Here is a 22,176-nt window from a genome sequence, read left to right as displayed (position 1 = left end):
AGGGTATTAAATCAACTCCCTCCATTGTACAATTTTGCAGCACCCCCTCCATCTCGAACACCACCCGACCTGTGAGTCATTCTATAATCCTTCATCTAAGGGCTGCCAGCTCTGTGCTTAAGGAAAAGTGAGAAGGTAAAGGAGGAGCACAGGAGGGTGTGACATCCTGATCCACCTGAAGCCATGCTTTCATCCTGTCAGGACTCACGACCTTAAGCAAAGCTCCTGTTGCATGTTCAGTTTCTGTTTCCCCAGTTATCCGGATTCCGCCATAGAAGGACTACCGCTCCTACCTGTATATATACTGGAACTGAGGGGCAAGAACCCTCAGTTCCAGCACCTATATCATAGGGCAACACAAATCCAATAAAGTTAGTTCCTTGTTTCAAAGTCGACTTTGTCTGAGTGTGTCAGCCTTGCCTCCAAGGTGAACTGAGCCTCTGTAGTCTGGAAATCAGTTGCAATTCTCAGAGAACTCCACTCCACACCTGGCATTGACGGTAAGTTGAGTGATTTGGGATTTTTTTTTTCCTGCCAGGGTGGGGAGGTCATTTTGCTGATTTATTCCGGTATTCCAGAAAAGCCAAAATATCTGAAGCTGAAAAGCTGAATAATAACATTCAACGTTGTAATCTCACAGCCCCTCCCATGCTAAATTTCTCAAGCCGACTCCAGACTTGGGAGCTGGGGGGCGACTCCATGTCCTCTAGGCAGAAACTCAGAGCAGCATGGAACTCTCCCCCGATCTTCAAACCCTCAGATTATTTTATTGGGTGGGGCTCATACTGGCTCTCAAATAAAATTCCTCATGTCTAGCCAGTCTCATGAATGCAGAACCACTGTTCCATGGGTAATCTCAGCTGACTGACACTAAGAGAGACGAAAAGAAAAAAAAAAAAACTTCAGGGTGGGGGGGGGGAAGAGAATAATTCCATCCTCCTTAGCTGATTTCCTCTCATCTCTGCCTTCTTCCACGCAGCTTCTTTTTGCTGAGCTTCTCCATTAAAGGGGACATCCGATTTTTTATGCAAGAAGCATCCTTTCCTGTAACCTGGCCTTGTGTGTAGACATGTTTATCCTTTTCAGCCAAGTTCAGACTTAAGTTTATAAGCCACCGGAAAGCACAGAATAACGACATCCTTCCCATACCCCTCTTGTCTATATACTGTTATGCAGCCCGAGTCAGCGAGCACCGCACACTCTGCAGCTGATTTCTCTCCCAATAACGTGGAGTGACTCTAGCATGATCTCTCACCTAATTAAAGCGTGCATAACATTTCCTGTATTCCATCTTAGCTAGAGCAATTAGGGGCCTTCTTTTCATGCCACAAACCTCTCCCTTCCCTTTTCAAGCAGAAAATCTAGGTCAAAATGAGTTGAGGGAGCGGAAAGCTTCTTTTGCTGTGGTGGTCTTTCACACTGGCTCAGGCAGAAGGTGCTGCCTCTTATCCAGTATTGCTACAAGCCTTGTTGTGTATCTACTGCGGCAAGTCTGAACTGACTAGAACCTCCCGCCAAGTACTTTCAGCAACATTTTTTAACCACACACACAATTTTTTTTATATCAAAACCCCTCAACAAACCAGGATGGATTTACTGCAGATATTTCGAAAGCATCACTACAAGGTCTCTACATTTCTTTTATTCAGACAAACTAATTAAAGGCACAAACATGGGGCATATGTTTTACATGACATTATAAACAAACATATGCATTAAAAGTGTAGGAATGTGTTCTCTTTCTGCTCACACAGCTCCTAAGCGTTATATATGGATTGTACAATTGATGTCCTAAGATTTACAAAAGTTCATTGCATAAAATTATTTTACACTAGGTTCTATTATTCTCCCCTCCCCCCACATTTGCCAATTAACCAGTCTGAGCCCCTAAGAACCCGTTTCCGCGCGTAACGAACTGAACGGCCGTCTCCCAACTCCAGTTGGCTAGCCAAAAGTATAGAATATGATATATTTTTTACATGGACACAATGGGTATAAACCTGAACAGTGGACTTTGACCCAAAACTCGAGGCAAGCTGGCATCCGTTAAGAATCAAAATACTTGTCCGCCACTGCCTTGTCATACCCTTGGCCTGATAGCTTCTACCTTCTGATTAATTCTTAAAGTCAGTCTTGGATTTATGAGGTCTGATCCTTTTCTTTTAAAAAAAAGTGACCCGACATGATAGTCTAAAATAACTTCATCTCTACATTTCCCCTACTTTATGTACAGATATTTTTTTTAAAAAAATAAAGAAACAAAGAGTTGGCCATAGGATTTCTTTTTAAGTGCTGACCATTTAGGGGTTGGAGGAAATCTCTCCTGCACTGGATGGAGTCTTGAGCCCCTACCCTTCCATTTGATAACTAGGTGTTAACACAACAAAAAACTAAAAGTAAAATGATGGTTTCTGGCAAAATATTTACAAAGTTGGAATCTGCTTACTTGATTAAAGAGGAAGAAAGGGTTTTTAAAAGAAACACAAACAATAAGATGCTCTTTCTTGGCTTGTCCTGAGGGCATCCTAACTAATTAGTGGATTTAGAATAAAAGCTGCTATCACGATTTTTTATAATATAAGACAAAAGCTCGAGTGAGCGAGCACCTGCTCTCGATCTAGCGTAGCAGGTTCTGATTGAAGAATCAGAGACATCTGGCGCGTCATACCGAGTATTCAAAGTCTTCCCGGCGTAATACCTTTTCCCCATTGGTTTCAAAGCCTGCTACTGGCTCTTTAAAAAGAGTCCCGGTAGGTTAGGTCCGTGGTCATGTCAATTTAGACTCCTCTTCCATCACTCACAGCTGCTCCTTTAGCGTTGAACAGTTTTCTTCTTTCCCCTCAATCATGACTATGTTCTTTATATTCTCTTGAATTATCACGATTGAGTGTTATTTACATCTCGAATATCAGGTCACAATCCCCATTGTTACCGCGTTGAAGTTAGCATGTTAAGTTACCGTATGCTTTGCATATCAGGCTGGTACCTTCCCCATAGAAATTGGCCCTGAAGTCGTCGCATATTCCCAAAGGTAAAATGCATAATTATTCTCAATGCATTAAAAAAAAATGGACCATGTCGTTAGCTTTTAAAAGAAAAACACTACGATGCTACTTTTAGGCCTGGAGAGGGGATACAGAGCTGGCAAATTTAAAGTTGACCATTCTCCACCTGCAGCATGCTTGCAGGACTTTATTTCAGACTTCCTAGTGGTCAGCTTAAACTATTTCTACATCTGCAATGTCAAGTCTAACATGAACCCGGTGTTCCCCTCTGATCGCAGGTTCAACTCTACCTATCTTGTTCAAACAACTGACACCTGGGAAAAGCAGAAGTAGCCCAGTATTAAATGTGACCGACCAAACAAAAGGATACACTATTTTAAACTGGTGCACTTTTTTAGATGCGGATGAAATCTGGTTCGTTCTCATTAACTAAAACAAAACAAAAACCAAATTCAAAAAAAAATTGTAGTAAGGATTTGCTTTTCATTCCTTTTTTTAATACTGCTAGGAGGGTTGGTGTGTTTGCTTGTTTTACCGAGGAGGAGAAGTTGTAGCCTGGGGAGAAAGGCATGCTCCACTGGCGTAGCTATGTTCTGGACAATGATCATTTAACCGGCAAGGTTCGTAGGCGAGGTGATGAAGTGACTGGATATTGCCCCATGTTCACGGCGCGAGGATTACAGGTGTGGTATTAGCGGGAGGCCATGGACAACCGGACTGGTTATGAAATTTGACTGGGTGAAGCTAAGCTCATCCGGGCTGGAGATGTTAACTGCGTACCGACACATTGACGGGCCGCATGTTCATTGCCAGCCACTTCATGAGCTACAAGGTTGGTGATAGTCCAGAAGCCACTGAGGAGGGTAATGGTGAAATTAGAAAGAGTCACCGAAGCGTTGAAGTAGCGGCCGTGGGCGTTTGGCATAGAGATTGGCAGCTTCTAAAACAAAAAAGAACACACACAAGAAGAGAAAATGAGCCCGTCAAAGAGTTCTGGTGGGGCATTCCTTAGAGGCGTCGCTCGCGTTTTGCTGCTCCACCTGCACTGCTCCTAATTCAACCCGTGCTTCATCGGTCCTGCCCACCGCGGCAAGCCCTTCTAAATCTAGGCCCGTTTGCCAACTTTACGGTACAGGCAATTCAAAACTGCGGGGCAGTATCTGCTCAACAAACCCGGCAATGGCGGAGTCTCAGGGCCGACTATTTAGCTGCCCGGCAATTAAGCAGCAAAAGCGGGAAGTGATATCACCTCCTGCAAAGTCTATGTATTCTGTGCATCACTCTATAAACCAGCATGCACTCAGACATACAGCTGCTAAATATCATGTTTACATCCACCACAGTAACTTCAAATCATGCAATTCATCTGAGATTCAAGACATTTCCTGGAAAACTAAGGGAAACTAAAATGTATATAATAAGAGGCTTATTCATAAAAACAGCATGAGTATTATCCCGGCAGAAAAAATCCTCCCATGAGGAACATTAGAAGTAGAGGAGGAAGTGTACATACCCGAGGCAGTCGCGTGCTCTATAGCCTTCCTCAAAGTTGTACTGACATTCTGTGAAGGTTTTAAAGTCATTATTAGGGACCAATATGTGGCACCGTTTCACTATTTACCTGTATTTCAGTCGTTGAAATCAGGTTAAGCAAATAGGTGGAATTATTTAGTTAAGTTGCTAACACCTCGATCAATAAGATCTTAAAGCGCGTTAAGTGCCACTGGCAGCACAGTTTTTCATGTTAGTTGCATATGACACACCAGTGATTTCCTCCTAGTATCTGGCATTTGAAAAAAGGTTTGACCGACAATGGGACCCTGGGATGAAGAATAAACAGAAACTACATGGATGAGTAGTTACCTCTAATATTTCTTCCTCTTTGGCTAGCCGAAGAATAAAAAATGGGATTGTGGTTATCCAAGAAGTGTGTAGGGGGTGTGGGGTGTGTGTGAAGGACTGCTAAAACAGTTCGGTTAGTATTTAAAGAAAAAAGAGACCACGGCAGTTCTTAGAATCTCACTTTATGCAACAAACCAATAAAATATTCACATACGCCGCTGGCAAACCATGTAACTGGAATTTCCTTAACAGCGAAGCCCAACGGCTTTTCATGCAAAGCCCTGGTTATTGCTGTGCCATGGTATCACCAACCCACCCACCCACCACCCCGACAAAGGGGAAGAAGGATAGCCATTAACAGATGGCTGCAGTAAGGCAGTGGCAGCACAATGAGTCGTGGTGTGAACCTTTAGCCTCCAGATGTTATGGACTGCAATTCCCATCAGCCCCAATTGGCCATGCTGGCAGGGCTGATGGGAAAATATCAATCCTGCTTATCTGGAGATATAAGGTCCGCCCTGATAAACTGGCAGAATGATAAGAGTGAACACCCAGGAACTCTCCGGGATGCCTTGGAAATGACAAGCAACTATATCGCAAAAGGTGGAAGCTGCCATCTTGTTCCATTGTGGGATACGGTTCTGTGCCAAACATTTCAAAGAGGCAGATTAAAAAGGAGTCAAAGGAGTCCAGCATTGCCATACAAGAAGCTACAAGTATATCGGCCCTGCCTTGCTTGACGAGAAGTTGGCCTCAGAGTCTGGTGACTTTCTGAAATCAAAATTGGAGGTGGGAGAAATGTGTTGCAATTAGCCATTACATGATGTATTTCTGCAGTTTTCCTGCTGTAAAACCAAATGGGGTGTGTGTTTTTTGTGTGTGCATAAGCATAAATTCAACTAGTCTGGTTTTAGCTTTTCAATCCCAGAAGCCAAGTCTCAAGAATTCTCAGACAATGGGAACCGGTTACTAAAATGTGGGGCAAAATCAGATGTTTCTGTGGAGTTACCCATTGGCCAGACTAATTCAGCATAATGATCTCTGATTGGCAGTGAAGTTCTTTTCACTGGAAATGTGGCTCTTTCACTGGAATGAACCTGGGACTGCCTGCATGCAGTACAAATCATGGGTTCTACTAACAAAGCTAAGCCCATGCCATCCTTTGACACATAGGCCATCCTTGGTGCTGACAGCTGCTATCGCCTTCTACGTATATCATGAGTTCCTGAGTGCAGGGCAATCATTGAAAACCATTCCCAACCATTCTGCACCTGCATTCACCATCACAGTGAAAGAACGGCAGGAAAATGCACCCAGCCAATGGTTTCTCATAGGATCTGATTTTCAGCTGCAAAGGAAACCGGGCAAAAAACAGAAGTTGGCATTCAATCAAGCTTCCTGGCCGACCAGGGCCAGCACCCAGACTTTGTCCCCAGAAGCCATTTCAGTGTGACAGGACAGTGACAGGATCATTCTCCCTCATTCTTTTGCTGCCTGTGAGGAGTTCATGAGTAATGCCAACACAACCTGCTTCTTCATGAAGCTCATTTGTCTGATGTTATGGGAACTCCACCAAGGACCACCAAAGGACTACAAGGCTGTCATCTCTTGCTGCTCATCCTAACCAAGCATTTACATTCTCTTCTCACCACTGCTTTTTTTTTCTCTCAAACTCTTGTGTATTCCTCAGTTGTCTAGTCCCCGCTGATGTTCCTTTTCCTGCATCCTTGTGGTACACAAGCTTGTCCCAGCTCAGATGGCTGCGCCAGGTCCCGTATCACTCAAGGCTAAGTCTGCTTTTAAGAAGAAGAGGAGGAAGAAAGAGTTTGGATTTATATCCCCCTTTATCTCCTGCAGGGGAGACTCAAGGGAGCTTACAATCTCCTTGCCCTCCCCTCACAACAAACACCCTGTGAGACAGAGGTGGGGCTGAGGCTCGGCTGTGACTAGCCCGGTGAGGAACCTGCGGCTCTCAGATGTTCAGAACTACAATTCCATCAGCCCTACCAGCATGGCCAGTGGCCATGTGACGAAACTGATGGAGTGTAATTCTGGGCTGAAGCTGGGACCAGACTAAGGTCTCCCAAGCCCCAGGCGTGTGTCTGGGAGTGCTGGCGAATCTAATTCCCCAGAGGAAAGCCTCCACAGCTCAAGGCTGACAGGCGGGGAATCAAACCGGTTCTCAGATTAGATACCACGGGCTCTTAACCTCCTCACCACGCCACTGCTGCTCCTTTTGTGAAAAAAAAGCTGGTGTTCTTTTTGCTCTGGGAAGAGCCACCGATGCTGGCTTCCACAAGCTCCTTTCCTGCACTGTGTTGGCATCCTGCAGACCTCTGCTTCCTCTCCTCTCTGGCTGTCTGTACAGCTGCCACCCACGCTCCTCCACAAAGTGGCCCCAAAGCTATCCCATGCATGCAGCTGGGGGCCACTGCTAGAAGCTGCCACAAGCAACAGGGAAGGAGGCAGCAGAGGTCAGGTGATGAGACTTAGTGGGTCTAATGCAGGGAGTCTTCAAACTATGGCCCTCAGATGTTCATAGACTACAATTCCCACGAGCCCCTGCTTGGCCATGCTGGCAGGGGCTGATGGGAGTGTAGTCCATGAACATCTGGGAGGGCCATAGTTGAAAGACCCTGGTCCTAGCCCTGTGACTTACCAAGTCAGTAGGTGAAACCCATTCTTCAGAAATTAAGGAAAGAGCGTTCAAATGTATTGTGGCTGGAATGCTAAAGGGGGAGCAGGGTTTGAACTGGGAAAAGGCAAGGCTCAATTAGAGGGATATCTGTGGTTAGAATCAAATCCTCCCCCCCAAAACCCACTGAGGAAGAACCACCTTGAAGAAAAAAATTATCTTGGGCAAAGGAATGCCATTTATCTAAACATTCTGGGAATGTTTAGATTGTTATAAATATATAACCCCCCAGCCAGAGGGAAATAACATGTGTTTAGAAACTGGGCATGGCGGTCAGTCTTCTATTAAAATATTTTGTGAAGTACATCAATACTGGCGAGGAAACAAACAGAATTATAACTATATTAGTCAAAGGAAACACCAGCTCCTCCATACATGCAGAATAATGCACTTTCAAACTGCTTTCAGGTGCTCTTTGAAGCTGTCTTGAATGGCAAAATCACTTACCAAACAGTTGTGAAAGTGGTTTGGCTTAAGTATTATTTTGCATGTCGCGGAAGGGGCCTAAGTTAGAAAGTCTAGCCCTGCATCCATTCCTGTGGCTAGAGTCAGGCAAGCTCCTGTTACCCTTACCCTGATTCCCGAAAATAAGCCCTAGCATGATTTTCAGGATTTTTTGGAGGATGCTGGAAATATAAGCCTAACTAAAATAAGCCCTAGTTACAGATTCCACCAGGCACCTGATCACCGGTCGCGTGAGAGGAGGCGCCAAAATCATGAGGAAAAGAATACGAGATTCCTGACCCCATCTTTGGAGCAAAAATAAATATAAGACAGCAATGTCTTATTTTTTGGGGAAACCGCGGTGTTTATTTTTGGGCGCTAATTTTCCTGCCTCAGAGCCCAGCCACAAAAGACTGCAGCTCCTTTCTCTAACAATTTTGCTCCCCAGACATGTAGCCGCCGAAGTCGGACTAACAATGTAATCGAATCGTGGATTGCACTGCAGTAGCTGAAGAAGGCAGCGCCAGTGAAGCACTGCCTCAATGGGTTTTCCACTTAGGCGCGAGGAGGGAGGGAGCAAAACTTTCCCTGCCCCAGGAAACCCCATCCATTTTGGACACCAGCACAGCTCCGCCCTGTGAGCCTTTGGGGGGAGGCGGTATATAAATATGATAAATAAATAAATAAAAAATGGCTGGGACTTCTGGCTTTGGCGTGTCAGGGCTGAGGGGGCAGTTGGGTGCTGGCACCTCTGCACTCCTCTGATAACGCGAGTCCTGCGCCGGATGCTGTGACTGATCCTGCCCCATCTGAACTACGGGCTTGCCCAAACTGTAAAGGGGGCAGAATAAAGCTCGATCTTCATGAAGTGCTGTACTCCTGCCCATAGATTATCCCCACCTGTGGCACTCACTTCACTTATAGCACCAAATAATTCAGCCATTTCCTGAGCTTGAAACATCTAACCTGCTTCCAGGATACCACCAAAAGCGTGGAGGCATCACCCTGGCAAGTGGAGGCGAAATCCTAGCCACTTTGAAGGATTGGAATGTCAAACCAGAAATTATTATTAGAGGTGAGGGGTGGAGGCTGGTTGTTATAATAGCACAGAGGTCAAGAAGGAGTCATAGAGGGCACATGTATTCAAAACCAAAACACAGACTGTGAAAGCAAACCCAAGGCTAAGGACACCTCTACCACTACCATCAGTTTTTACACAAATCTGTCACAGCTCCCCAAAGGCAGGAAGGACTCCGTCAGAGTCTGTCTCTTCGCCGGAAAGTGCAATTGTGACAACATGGTCTTAAAGCGGATTTGGAGCTGCACTGAGATGTCTCGCCAGCCTGCAGTTAAATTCCAGCCTGTTGTGCTCGTGCGCGCCTCTTGTTCCTCCCACCTCCTTCCTCCTCTGGAGTGAGGAGCCATAGCAACACTTCCTTGTCTGATCAAGCTCAGTTCACAACTTCATCCAAGTGTTGGGAACTTATGAGGAGAGGCTGCAGCGTTTGGGACTCTTTAGTTTGGAGAGGAGGCGTCTGAGGGGATATGACTGAAGTCTATAAAAGGTATGCGTGGGGTAGAAAACCAGACAGAGGGTATTTTCTCTCTCACAATACTACAACCAGGCATCATTGAAAATGCTGGGGAAAGGTGGACTAATCAAAGGAAACACTTCTTCACGCAACGTGTGATTGGTGTTTGGAATATGCTGCCACAGGAGGTGGTGATGGCCACTCACCTGGATAGCTTTAAAGGGCGGACGGGTTGTGGAGAAGTGGATCTGTGGCTGCCATCGGATCCTGTGATCTGGGCTGCAAATGCCTTAGCAGACCGGGTGCTCAGGGCAGCTTGGCAGCAGCAGGCCCATTGCTTTCACCTCCTGCGGGTGAGCTCCCAAAAGCACCTGGTGGGCCACTGCGAGTAGCAGAGTGCTGGACTAGATGGACTCTGGTCTGATCCAGCAGGCTTGTTCTTATGTTCTTAGTAACCTGGAATTTATTCCACACAAACCAAAGTTGGTGAGCTGGAGTTTGATCCGTCAGGGCATCCAGCCACTCCGTGCAAAATAACAAAGAGAGAAGGAAAAGCTGCGGTGCGACGGCGAGCTGAGCATTAAGCATTTTCATACCTGACTGCAGCTCAATTACAATTTGCGATGGTGTAGGAATGCAGTGCATTGAGGCGACTTGCTCACCCATAGTAGGACTAGCACTTCCTGGCCCGGCACCCCTAATTGCATCATTGTTCAAGCTGTTTAAGGAGCCTAAGTGATAATGGCAACTACCGTGTTTCCCCGAAAATAAGCCCTGGCATTATCTTTTGAGATTTTTGGAGGATGCTTAAAATATAAGCCCTACTCCAAAATAAAGTCCTGGTCTGAATTCCCTGGTGCAACTGATCTGGTCGATAGATTGTATTATTAATCAGTATTATTGGTATAAAATCATGAGGAAAAAATAAGACATCCCCTGAAATAAATACATAAAGGATCTTTTAGACAAAAAGTAATGTAAGACCCTGTCTTATTTTGAGGAAGCTTATGGTATGACTTAATAAGCTATAGCAGTGAGTGTGGCGAACCTTTGCCCTCAGATGTTATGGACTACAATTCCCATCAGCCTGTTAGCCATGCTGTTGAGGGCTGATGGGAAATACTCAATCCATAACATCTAGTGTAAGTCTCCCTCACTAATATAGGAACTGCAATCCTGCTACCCCAGAGGTATGACTTTGTTTTCTGCTCAGTCTACAAATCCTCTTTTATGCAAGGCCCCAGTGTCATCATACGGAGGCCCGCAGGATTTCCTTACCTTTCTTCCTTGCTTTGACAGCTTCTTCCCACAATCTCAAGGTCTCGACCTGTTTCCCAGGCCAGTTTGACACATGCTGCTGCTGCTGCTGTTGCTGCTGCTGCTGTTGTTGCTGCTGCTGCTGCTGCTTCTGGTTGTTGCTCTCTTCATTCATGCATGCTATTCCAGTCAAATATATCAAATTGAATTTTAAGAGACACACGAAGAGAAGAAATTATAAAAGTTTATACATTACACACACACACACAATTATGCATAGCCCTGAGTGGAGCCGCTCTCACTTGAGGGGACGCTAATGAGTCGAGGAGGGGCACAGGAGAACACAGTTTGCAGGAACCATATGCTTCCCTCTCTCAGGCAAGAAGGCACCACAGTGCTCGTCAGTTTAACCATCTTTGCCCATTGGCAAGTTAAAAAAATAATGCTGTGCTCTTCTTCATTTCCATGAAGACAGAAAAGATGGAGCTAACAGTGGTGTGAGACCTGTAGCGCGGTGCCAGAGGTGGCACTCAGAGCCCTCTCTGTGGGCACTGCATAAACAGAGTTAAATAGGTGATATTGTGTGTGTGGAAGGTCAGCTACATCTGGAGGCTGGTCTGGGTGGCTGGGCTCGTTATTAGCATTAAACCTGAAGACCTAGTTTTGGGAAGCAATGCAGGTAACCTATTAAAGCACTGTTAAAGCCCACTGATTTTCTGTGAAGAACTAAAGCACTATCCTTTACCTAGAGGAAGTAGCTTCCGGTTCGCTGGCAATGGGACTTGATTCTGATAAACCACTCCTAGAATTGATTAGAAGTGATTCACCCGCGTTCAAAGAGTTGCCGCGGTTTGGCTTCAAGAAGCAAAGCCACCAGCTACCACCAAGCTTACTCGATAGCATAGCGCCTCAGAATAACCGTTTTTTCTAAACTAAACCCTCAGTATTCAGGTTAAATTGCCATGTTGGCACTTTGCGATAAATAAGTAGGTTTGGGGTTGCAATTTGGGCACTCGGTCTCGAAAAGGTTCGCCATCACTGGACTAGCAAAGTCAAAGAAAGTATCTAATGTTCAAAGAAACCTAGAGAAGATTAGCAGAAGCTTGAATCAAGTTGTCCTCACCTGGCGGCAATAGAAGAACTGAGGGATGAGCCCTTCCCCATGGCCCTTTGGGCAGGAAACTATCCCCACCTTTTGGTCCTGAGGAGGAAGGGCAGCCTGTATCCTGGGAAGCTTGGCAAAAGATTGTTATTCCACTCTGTGGCTGGGCTACACAAGCGCAGTCCCAATGTGGAGCTGGACAAATAGACCACAGAGTCGAAAATACAGGTTTTCAAAGTTTTTCTTTATCAGAAACCTCTAAACCATGCTTGGGACAGCTTGAGAAAGCAACAAAGGCAGGCTTTAAAGGAAAGGAAAGATAGGAACTCTATTTTTCAGCTATCCTTTCAAAGGTTCTGAAGTCTTCATGTATTGAACAATTCTTTCAAAAGCAGCGAATGGAGGTTGCAGCATGAATCACACTTTAATCTCGGTTTTGGGTTGGGTAAGTTGTGAGCTAGCTGGACTCATGTAGTGTCATGTAGGGCAGCAGTGGTAGGAGGTTAAGAGCTCGTGTATCTAATCTGGAGGAACTGGGTTTTGATTCCCAGCTCTGCCCTTCTGAACTGTGGAGAGGCTTATCTGGGGAATTCCAGATTAGCCTGTGCACTCCACACACCAGCAGGGTGACCTTGGGCTGATCACAGCTTCCGGAGCTCTCAGCCCCTGCACAGAGGTGTTTGCTGGCCAGAGGGAACTTCCAGAGATTGTCAGCCCTTTGAGTCTCCCACCAGGAGAGAAGAGGGGGATATAAATCAAGCTCTTCTTCTTCTAGTGATCTGCTGCTAGTGGATGGTGGGCAGGAACCCTTTCTCTTTCAAGGTCTGGAATAGGAATTATTCTCCCCCAGCGGCCCCCTACAGCATCTAGCTCAGGGGCCTCCAGCCTTTGGGCCGTGAGCACCTTCGAGTTCTGATGCAGGATGGGGAGCGAACACAAATGGGCAACCACAAAACAGAGCCACCATAAACTGGCTGTTGCAGGAGATGATGACAAAAAAACAGGGAAAGATGAGATGCAGGAGGAAAGGGGAGTAGTTTAAAAACACACACTGAGAAAGAGGAGAGAGAATAAGCCAAAACTGGTGGTAGCTGCCAGCCTGATGTGTCAGTCTGCTGAACAAGTCTCAACCGACTCACTTGCTGCTAAAACGCTTGGTGGTGCTAGGAAGAGATTAATAGAAGTAGGCACTGTGGGGCCCACGAGCACCATGATGGGGACCCCTGATCTAGCTGTGCCATGAGGACACTCTTGCCAAGCAAATGATGGGCAACAGGTTTAGGGAAGGGATTACTCTGATAAAATCTCCATTTAGCAATTCATATATTCCTGTATGCAGTAGCAGGATGCACACAAACCTGAGACCATCCTCCTACTGCCTCATAGATGGCTCATGTGGGGTTGCCAGGAGGAGCAGAATGTACACCAAGCAGAGTTTGAGAGGGTAATGAATTAGCTTTTCCAGCTGATGCAAGCTGCTTAAATCAATCTCTCTGAATGTCGTACAATGTTACAGGGCGAATGGCATATCTCATTCAGCTGGCCCTGTCATCCAGCATACCTGCAAATGGAAATTGAGCCAGGGGTAGGAACCTGCTGACTCCAGATGTTCGAGACTACAGATTCCCATCAGCCTCTGTCAGCATGGCCAATTGGCCATGCTGAGAGTGACTTGATAGAGCCAGACCTGAACATCTGGAAAACACCAGAGTCCAATTAATATAGGCTTATAATTAGCGAACCTTTGGCACTCCAGATGTTATGGACTACAATTCCCACCAGCCCCTGCCAGCATAGCCAATTGGCCATGGTGTAGGTGTAGGTGGTGCTCAGGATGTGTGTAGGTGCTCAGGATCTCATAACAGTTAAGATGCAATCAGTGCCATGGAGTGAAAAACCTTTTCCTGGACTGTCCTGCTACAGACAAGGTGGACATGTTCCTCTCTACAAAAATCCCCCCTACTTTGCAGTTGAAAAAAAGACAGGAACAAGCACAAAGACCCACTTAGCTTCTCACGCTTCCAGGAGTTTTTTTTTTTTTTTATATAGACATTCCAGAATATGACCTCTTATCCTCAATAATTATCAAGGTGTCCCCTTCAGACATTTAGGCTAGCATGAAATTAGCATAATATAGGATGTGCTTTTCTAGGAAGGGGCCAAAGTCTGCCTGGTCAAGCACTCTTTATAAAAATCCTATCCTTTGTGACTCTAGGAACAGTGATGGCAGACCTTCGAGACGGTCTTTGAAGCTACTGACCCAAACCCACTTGTTATGTAGAAGTGCCAGCGACGGTGGCCCGAATACTGAGGTTTAAGTATAGAAAGAAAAGCGATTGGCTCAAAGGCGCACATTACTCAGGAGTAAAGTTTGGTGGTAATTAAATTTGGCTTTTGCTTTGGAAGCAAATGCGCTTGATGCAGGTGAATCACAACCCTAGGAGGGTTTACTCAGAAGCAAACCCCATTGCCATAGCGAGATTACTCTCAGTGAGGATCACTGCTAGTTCTTCCCTTGTGAAAATCAGTAGGAGTTTAACAGCGCCCAACAGGGTTACCTACACTGCTTCCCAAAGAAAACTAGGTCTTAGGTTTAATGCTAATCTACAAATAATTACACTGTATCACATGACTAACTCTGTGCACACGTGCCCAGAGAGAGGGCTCTGAGTGCCACCTCTGGCACCCGTGCCAGAGGTTCGCCACCACTGCTCTAAGAGGTCCACTGGAATTACCAGGACTTCCTTTGATAAAATGGTATAGTAGCCTTGGCTATTTTGCAGGACAAAGCAGAGACCCTCTAACGGACTTCAGAAAAGGCCTGAAATATTTGCTAAAAAGATCACGTTGCAACGGTTTCCTCTATACAAGAACAGCTGTTAGCTGCTTCCAGCCCCTCCAAATCAGCGTTTAAAGAGCAGCTTGTGTTCTGGGACTGGAGAAGGAAACAAGTGGAACAATCAGCTGCACTTCTCCCACGCAGACACAGCCCACAGTGACAGCTCTCATTAAAAGGTCAGGCTGATGCTGCGATTCGAGGAATACGCAGTTAGATTAATATTCAGGCATTTGGTCTGCTTCGAGTGTTCTTTAAAGAGGGGCAGAACAACCCCACTCATTCAGAGGATTGCATTGCTTATGCACCGAGAGACATTGGCGTTTCTGCCGCGGCCCATTGCGCGGCAGAGCCAAAAGCCCCAGGCACTTTCGTCCTGAATTACCAGCTCCTCTTCCCTCCCCTTTAAAGAAGGAGGTTGTTGTTGTTGGGGAGGGCGTCGCTCCCTGCGGTGCAAACGGCGCCCGCCCGGAAAGGCGCTGTCTCCCGTCTCGCCGCACTCCGCGGTGTCTCCTCATTAAGCCTGCGAGCGTCGCAGCCCGCCCACACACTGTCCTCCGACCTCCAGGGGCGGAGGGCAGCGTCGGCGAACCGACGCCCATGGCGGCAATACCGTCGCGAGGCGCAGAAGGCGACTCTGTCTTGGGCAGCCTGCCGTCCTCCCAGCAAGCCTGCTTCCGCCGCGCTTAATGCGGCGACATCCGCCGCCGACAGAACTCCTGCCCGGTGAAATTTCTCTAACGTCTTGAGCCCGGCCATTGTGAAGAAGTCAAAACAAGCATTCAGGGGCACTGCTTTCTGGCCAGGCCACTACTGCAGGTACACAGTCTTTACCAACAGTAAATTCCATGATTTGTATTTGTCAACAAGGAAAGGAGAGTAAAACAGACACAAACAGCTGAAGTAATATAGCTGGGTGTTGTGTGGTTTCCAGGCTGTATGGCCATGTTCTAGTCCAGTGATGGCGAACCTTTTCGAGACCGAGTGCCCAAATTACCTTAAACCCTTGTTTATTGCTAAGTGCCAACTTACAGCAATTTAACCTGAATACTGAGGTTTAGTTTAGAAAGGGTTATTCAAGGTGTATTGTACTCAGGAATAAGAAGCGGTGGTAGTCGGTGGCTTTGCTTTGAAGCAACCGTACAACTCTTCCAGCGGGTGAATCATGACCCTAGGAGGGTTTACTCAGAAGCAAGCCTGTTGCCCAGCAACAGACTTACTCCCAGGTAAAGGATCGCTTTTTTAGATCTTAGCGCGCGAAAATCGGTGGGGTTTAATAGCGGCAACAGAGGTTTACCTACACCTTTTAAAAACTAGGTTTTTTTAAGGTTTTAATGCTAATAATCAAGCCCATGGCCAATACACCAGATGCGAGAGATAATGTCCAGGAAAATGCTACTAGAGCGGCTGTTGGGTGGACTCCATCGACTGGAAACCGCAACACTAGTCAATACTGAAAGCCCCGACAATATAGTAATGTAGCTGTTTCTTCAGCAGCAAGTCACAGCTGTGACTGGGACAGCCAGGACAACAAGCCTGGCTATAGATGAACAGTGCACTGAAGAACAGATCAGCTGGAGGTGGGTGGATGGGCAGAGCATCACATGGAATAATTTATGATAAACAGAAACCTCTCATTTCAGCGCAGCTCCAATGAAAAAATTTAAAGCGAGCTGTAGTCTCCTAAAATGACAGGGACTAACAATTTGTCGCGGCTCTGGTCGATTGCCGGTAACACCAGTAAAATGTCAGCTAGAAGGTTTCTACTCTGGCAGGAGAGTGTAGATTTTCTTGTTTGAAAAAAGCCAAAACTCTGTAATTAAGTAAAATGAATGGCCCATAATAGTCAACACACACAAGGTTTCTTACTGTCACAAAGGCTGGAGGCTCCTTCCCCACAAATTGTGAGAAGCAGAGCACAGATAGGAAAGAGAAAAAAGCATATACATGGGCAGGGAAAAATTATGTAGTAGCAGAACACTAGAGCTTTCGATGAATGCGGTATGGTCTGGAGCAAATCCTGCTGAACAAGAAGCTATATTTCAGTCTTAACTATCCTCATTGGCTTGTTTTGTCGGGATAAGACCAGAAGTATATATTTTCTGAACTAACTTACAGCAAGCACACAAATATGCATATCACCTCTCCTCCCAGATCTCTGAAGACACTTATTCCTTCATTTATATCCCACCAGATTTCTATTTCCCAATAACTGAGCAGATATGGAAGCTTAGGCTCATTCTGCACATGCACAATAACGCACTTTCAAACTGCTTTCAGTGCTCTTTGAAGCGAAGTGCCAGAATGCTTAAAAAAATCCCTTACCAAACCGAGTTGTGAGAAGTGGAAACTATTTTTTTTTCAGGTATACGGAGGGCATGCTTTCAAGCTTTCTTTAAGTTTTGTAGTCTATAAAGTTATCTAACATGTCACGTACATTTTGTCAACCATACAAATAGGCCCACAGAAGTTATTAGTCTGTTTGAGATGGCAAAGACGAACAGAGCCAAATATGTTTATCTGCATGGCATCCTAGCTACAATCTTTACTTCCCATAAATGACTTGGAGCAGGCAATTCACACACTCGTGCTTGGATTCTGAAGACTGACAAAAGCCATCCAACCCTACCCTGTGTCAAACCTGCAAGATGCAACTGTAATGCATCTGGACTGACTTATAGCTGCTCAATGACATCCAACATTTACATTGAAAACCATGATACTGAAAAAGGCTTGTGTAAGGGCTTCAGAAATCTTTCAAAGGGCAAAGAAATTAAACAAGGGCACATCATTCCATTTAGCGCCAGTGAAAATTCCAGCTTTCAATAAACATTCTGGAAGAGGCACTTTGGTTTAGTATCGCGCAGCTGAGCGCCACTGGGCATTCCATGTACACCCTTGTGAGGCCCTGCCATGGTTTTGTCATCTCTTGCAGACTGGGTGACTATTGGTAAAAAGGCTATAAAGCATCTTTGTAAAGGGATCCATTACCGGTGGGCATTTTTTGCACCAAGTGGTCCATTATCTGGAGGAAATAGCCAGCCTTGTTGATGCAGGGAAGATCCATCCCGTTATTGACCAAGTCTTCTCATTTGCAGATGTTCCCAAGGCTTTCCAGAAAGTTAAAAAGGGGCTTGGATAGATTTATGGAGAGGAGAGTAGATCTGCATAATACCACCGGTAGTCCTCATGATCTCAGATTGCAAATGTAACGAACCAGAGTGCAACGAACCATTGCTTTCACATCCTGCATGTGAGCTCCCAAAGAGCGCCTGGTGGGCCACTAAGTAACAGAGTGCTGAACCAGATAGACTCTTGGTCGATCCAGCAGGCTCGTTCTTATGTTCTTATGGCAGTGCCTGCTGGTTTCATCTTGGTGGCTGCCATCCTCCCAATAACCAAGGCCAGCTATGAACCGGTGCCACCGTCTGATGCTCGTACTGAACTTCAAATGTTTCTAGATGTTTTAATTAATGTATTGGAGTTTTATGGCATTGTGAACAGCCTGGGAGCCTTTATTGGATTAAGTCTATAAAATCTAATAAATAAATCATCTCAAAACTCCTGACCTACCCTGAATCCCCACACACCCCACAGGCTTAATGCTTTTTTAAAAACTTGTTTTAGAGCATCAGCTCTGGCAATCAGAACCACTGAGCAGCAATTTGAGGCCACACAAAATCAATGGGGATCTACTGACCTCCAAAAAGGAGAGTTTGAATGAGGCCTGTTTCTTCGCTGAAAAGTTCAGCAGGCTTTCCAAATGCCTTGTATGAACCAAGAAGATGTGAAAACCTTCAGACTGCTTTGTAAAACTTTCCGCTATGATTCCGTTTCAAACCACAGTTTAAAGGCACAATCAAGTTTAACTTACCAAGAACACATGTTGTACACTCCAGTCAACAAAAAAAAAGGATAGAAATGGCATTAATGTTTCACCTACTTTTATTGATGCCTTGTTTACCAGGAGTATTACAGTTGATGCTTTTGGCTCTGCCCGCCCAGGTCTTTTAAGTGGCACGGTAATATAATGCTGCACTCAGAAGTTTTACCACAGATATTACCGCGAGCTTTTCCTTCATAGGCACCATGTGTGTCATAGCAGCCTGTCTTTGAGTGGCTTAAAAGGCAGCTGTGCAAAATTTCCCCACAAGAGGGCGTAAAAGAAAAGATTTCAGAGGAGATTGTCTTTGGTACAGATGCACACACATTTTAAGTTCAAATTAGTTAGGATTATAGAAATCTTGGGTAAATAATTCTTGTGAAAGCCAGTGATCCTGATCAGGGTTACTACTTACCTGCTGTGGCAGGAATATTTCCCACTGATGCTCTTTCCTTTTAATAGAGCAATCGCGGGGAGAAATTGTGTGCTGGGAGAAATGTCAATTAATGCATCACTTCTGGCTTTAACGGTGACACTGATGTTCAGAAAGATCTGGCATTCTGTGTAGAAGTTGCCCACAAAGCTTTGAGGGATTCCTAGAGCATCAGGACATTGATTGATCCTCCCCCTCCCCGTGCCCCAATGCCCCTGAAGGTTTGGGCCTTGCAACTCTAGTATTGGGTCTTAGGAATATTACTTCCCCTTGTCCCCCAATGTCATTTCCCCAACCTTAAACAGCCCCCTGGAACTTTCATTCCACCCTGCGGAGGAAACATACAATCAACCTGGATGATCCCTGTAATGTAACAATTATCAGCGCTGGGGACTGCTTGAGGAGTCCTAGCGAAGGCTTCAGCCTTACTTACTTATAGTTTATATTTACTGTACTGCCAACCCCCAAAGGGCTCTGGGCGGAGTACAGCATAAAACAATGGATGAAATACATCATAGAAATCTTAAAACCACACATCAAACCACAGAAACCTAAAAACACTTATCAGATGGCAAAACAGCTCTACCATGTATATACCAGGAACAGTCAGAAAACCATCAGACAACCTTTGCTTCTTGCCCAGGCTATGACTCCACTCTGAATTGAAGGGCTCTATAGATCTTTATAAAGAACATCTACTCTGGAGAGTCCATTTGGGGATCTTTCAGAATCTCAAAAGCTTTGCCCCAACATTTGCTTACTAATAAAGAGAGAATACACAAGTTTCAAATTAAGGATTTAATGGGATTCTTCTTGAAGCTTATCAGACTTGGGCAAGAAGATAATATACTGGCATTTCTATTCAGAAATACTCACAATTAAGAAACTCTTTACATGTAACCTGATTAGTATGGTTGCCCCTAGGTAGGTGGGGCTAAGGAGAACAGTTACACTATTTCTAGTGAAGCCAAGACAGCTAACACTACTTCTCATTTTTATGTCATCAGTAAGTATATTTTTGTGGTCAATAATCTGTAACTGGCCATGCAGAGTGAGAATGAAGGGGATACCATAGTGTTAAAAAGAGTTCAGACTTATATAAGTTGCCAATCTTCTCCAAATATACATATTCACAATCGAAATGCAGAATGGTACTCTTAAGAGTATGACAGACAGAACTGAATCAAGCTCAGGAAAAATAAGGTTCTTTTTTCCTTTTTGACCACATAATACCCATTGCTGCTGGTAACACGAGAGATTTCCCAGTGCACTCCTAGCAACGTATTTTTCCATTGCTTAGCTATATCTGGTTAAACTAAACATTAGACAGACTGAATACAAGACAAACACTGAACCCAACACATCAAGAGTCATTCCTCTGACTCCAAAGCACTGCTGCTCATAACAAGTCACTGGAAACAAGCTTAGTCACACATGGATGAAACTCACTGTTCAAGCCACTCCACTTTTTCCTGTATACTCAGCCTTGTAAATAACTTGCCAAGTTACTAGTCCACAGACAAACTATTAACCTGCCTATGTGGTTCATTTATAGCACAACAATCTGCAAGCAAAAAGAAAAGTCACGTTCCTTCAGCTTTCTCCCCCAGAAGAATTCATTCTTATTTGTCACAGGTAGCAGGAGGTGTGGATTATTAAGCTGCTCCTTTTATTTCTAGGTTTCACAACTGGCTCTCGACATCAAGGCCAGAAGGAGTCTGTGTTTGCACTTATGCCTCTTACATAAATAACCTAGGAACTGCCTGAAAAGTTTCTAAGAACCTCTTCCAGTTACAGTGTAATTATTACAAACTAAGCATGGCCTTGTCACTAACTCTTGTTTGCTGTCATATGTTAAGAGCTTTTTTTGAAGGTCATATATATTTTTTTAAAAGATGGGCAATATCACCTTAGGGAGGAAGAGTAAAAGTAGCCAGGTTAAGTCAGCTAGACAGCTACTTCTCAATAGTCCACTGCATTAGATTTCATATTTACATTCAGATACAATTCATGCAACCAAATTAGTGTTTGAAACACACACATATCTTCAGTGAGAAAAGCACACGAGAGTGTTCATATTGTTAACATATAAATACATCTCAGTCTAAGACTAGGTAAGTTGTTGAGGAGTTGACCTCAGTGACAGAGGTCCACAAACTCACCTTCACAGCAGATCAACATTCCCTTCAAGGCTAGGGAAGGAGCAGAGTTGGGGCAACCACAGCGTTCAGTTGGCCGAAGAGCCAACAAGTTGTGGATCCCTGCTCCCAGAAGTTGTTACTGAAATTAAAATTGCATAAGTTTCTACCTCTCCTACAACAATCTTCAGCTTGCTTGCAGATACTGACACATTCATTCCGGAAGAATTTGCAAATTATGAGGAGCCTATGTCTGCACCAGCCAGACAAAGCTGAGAGACCCTAAGAACATAGGAATGCTCCCACAGACCAAAGAGGTCCAGAAGAGACACTCTCTTGAGGTCCTCCTAATATGATTTCCATACCGAACTCTTGCACAAAGCCCAGTTCAGCTTGGCAGCTAAGCCAATAAGTTAAGTGATTAGTCACAAAAAAACTCTTACTTGGCATTTGAAGGGCCTCTGTGGAGAATGAGCATTGTTTGACACATGACAGCTCAAATGATACGGTCTGCAAGGAAGGGGCATAAGCAAATACAATACATATAGTGCAGTACTGATGTGCTTTACCGTAACATCCTTCCAAGAATCAATCCGAAATCTCTTCCCAAAAGCGGCCCATTGAAGAAGAAGAGTTTGGATTTACATATCTACTCTCCTGTAGGAGACTCAAAGGGCCCACAATCCCCTTGCCCTTCCCCTCACAACAAACACCTGTGAGTGGGTGCAGAGACTGAGAAGCTGGAAGCTGTGACTGGCCCAAAGGTCACCCAGCTGGCATGTGGCCAAGTGTACAGGCCCCAATCTGAATTCCCCAGATAAGCCTCCCACAACTCAAGCGGCTTGACTGGGAATCAAACCGGTTCCTCCAGATCAGAATGCAGCTGTTCTTAGCCACTGCTCTTAGCCCCTATGCCACTGCTGCTCCTGTGCATGTGCATATGCATACAATATGTGCATATGCATACAAATTAAGACACTCTCAAACTGCACAGGGCGTGTTTTGAGAA

At 45.1% G+C, this 22,176-nt stretch overlaps 1 protein-coding gene and 1 pseudogene across 5 annotated transcripts in view; both read right to left on the bottom strand.

The window, feature by feature from the left end:
- The window catches only part of ADCY1 (adenylate cyclase 1), a 274,661-nt gene that overhangs the window by 141,495 nt on the left and 110,990 nt on the right, over positions 1-22,176 (bottom strand). The gene's annotated exons all lie outside the window — the stretch shown is intronic.
- The window catches only part of LOC125440742, a 41,742-nt pseudogene continuing 23,456 nt past the window's right edge, over positions 3,891-22,176 (bottom strand).

Source organism: Sphaerodactylus townsendi, linkage group LG11, assembly GCF_021028975.2.
Source record: "Sphaerodactylus townsendi isolate TG3544 linkage group LG11, MPM_Stown_v2.3, whole genome shotgun sequence".
Taxonomy (NCBI): domain Eukaryota; kingdom Metazoa; phylum Chordata; class Lepidosauria; order Squamata; family Sphaerodactylidae; genus Sphaerodactylus; species Sphaerodactylus townsendi.
The sequence above is the reverse complement of the archived record's forward strand: the minus strand, read 5'-3'. Positions and strand labels throughout refer to the sequence as shown.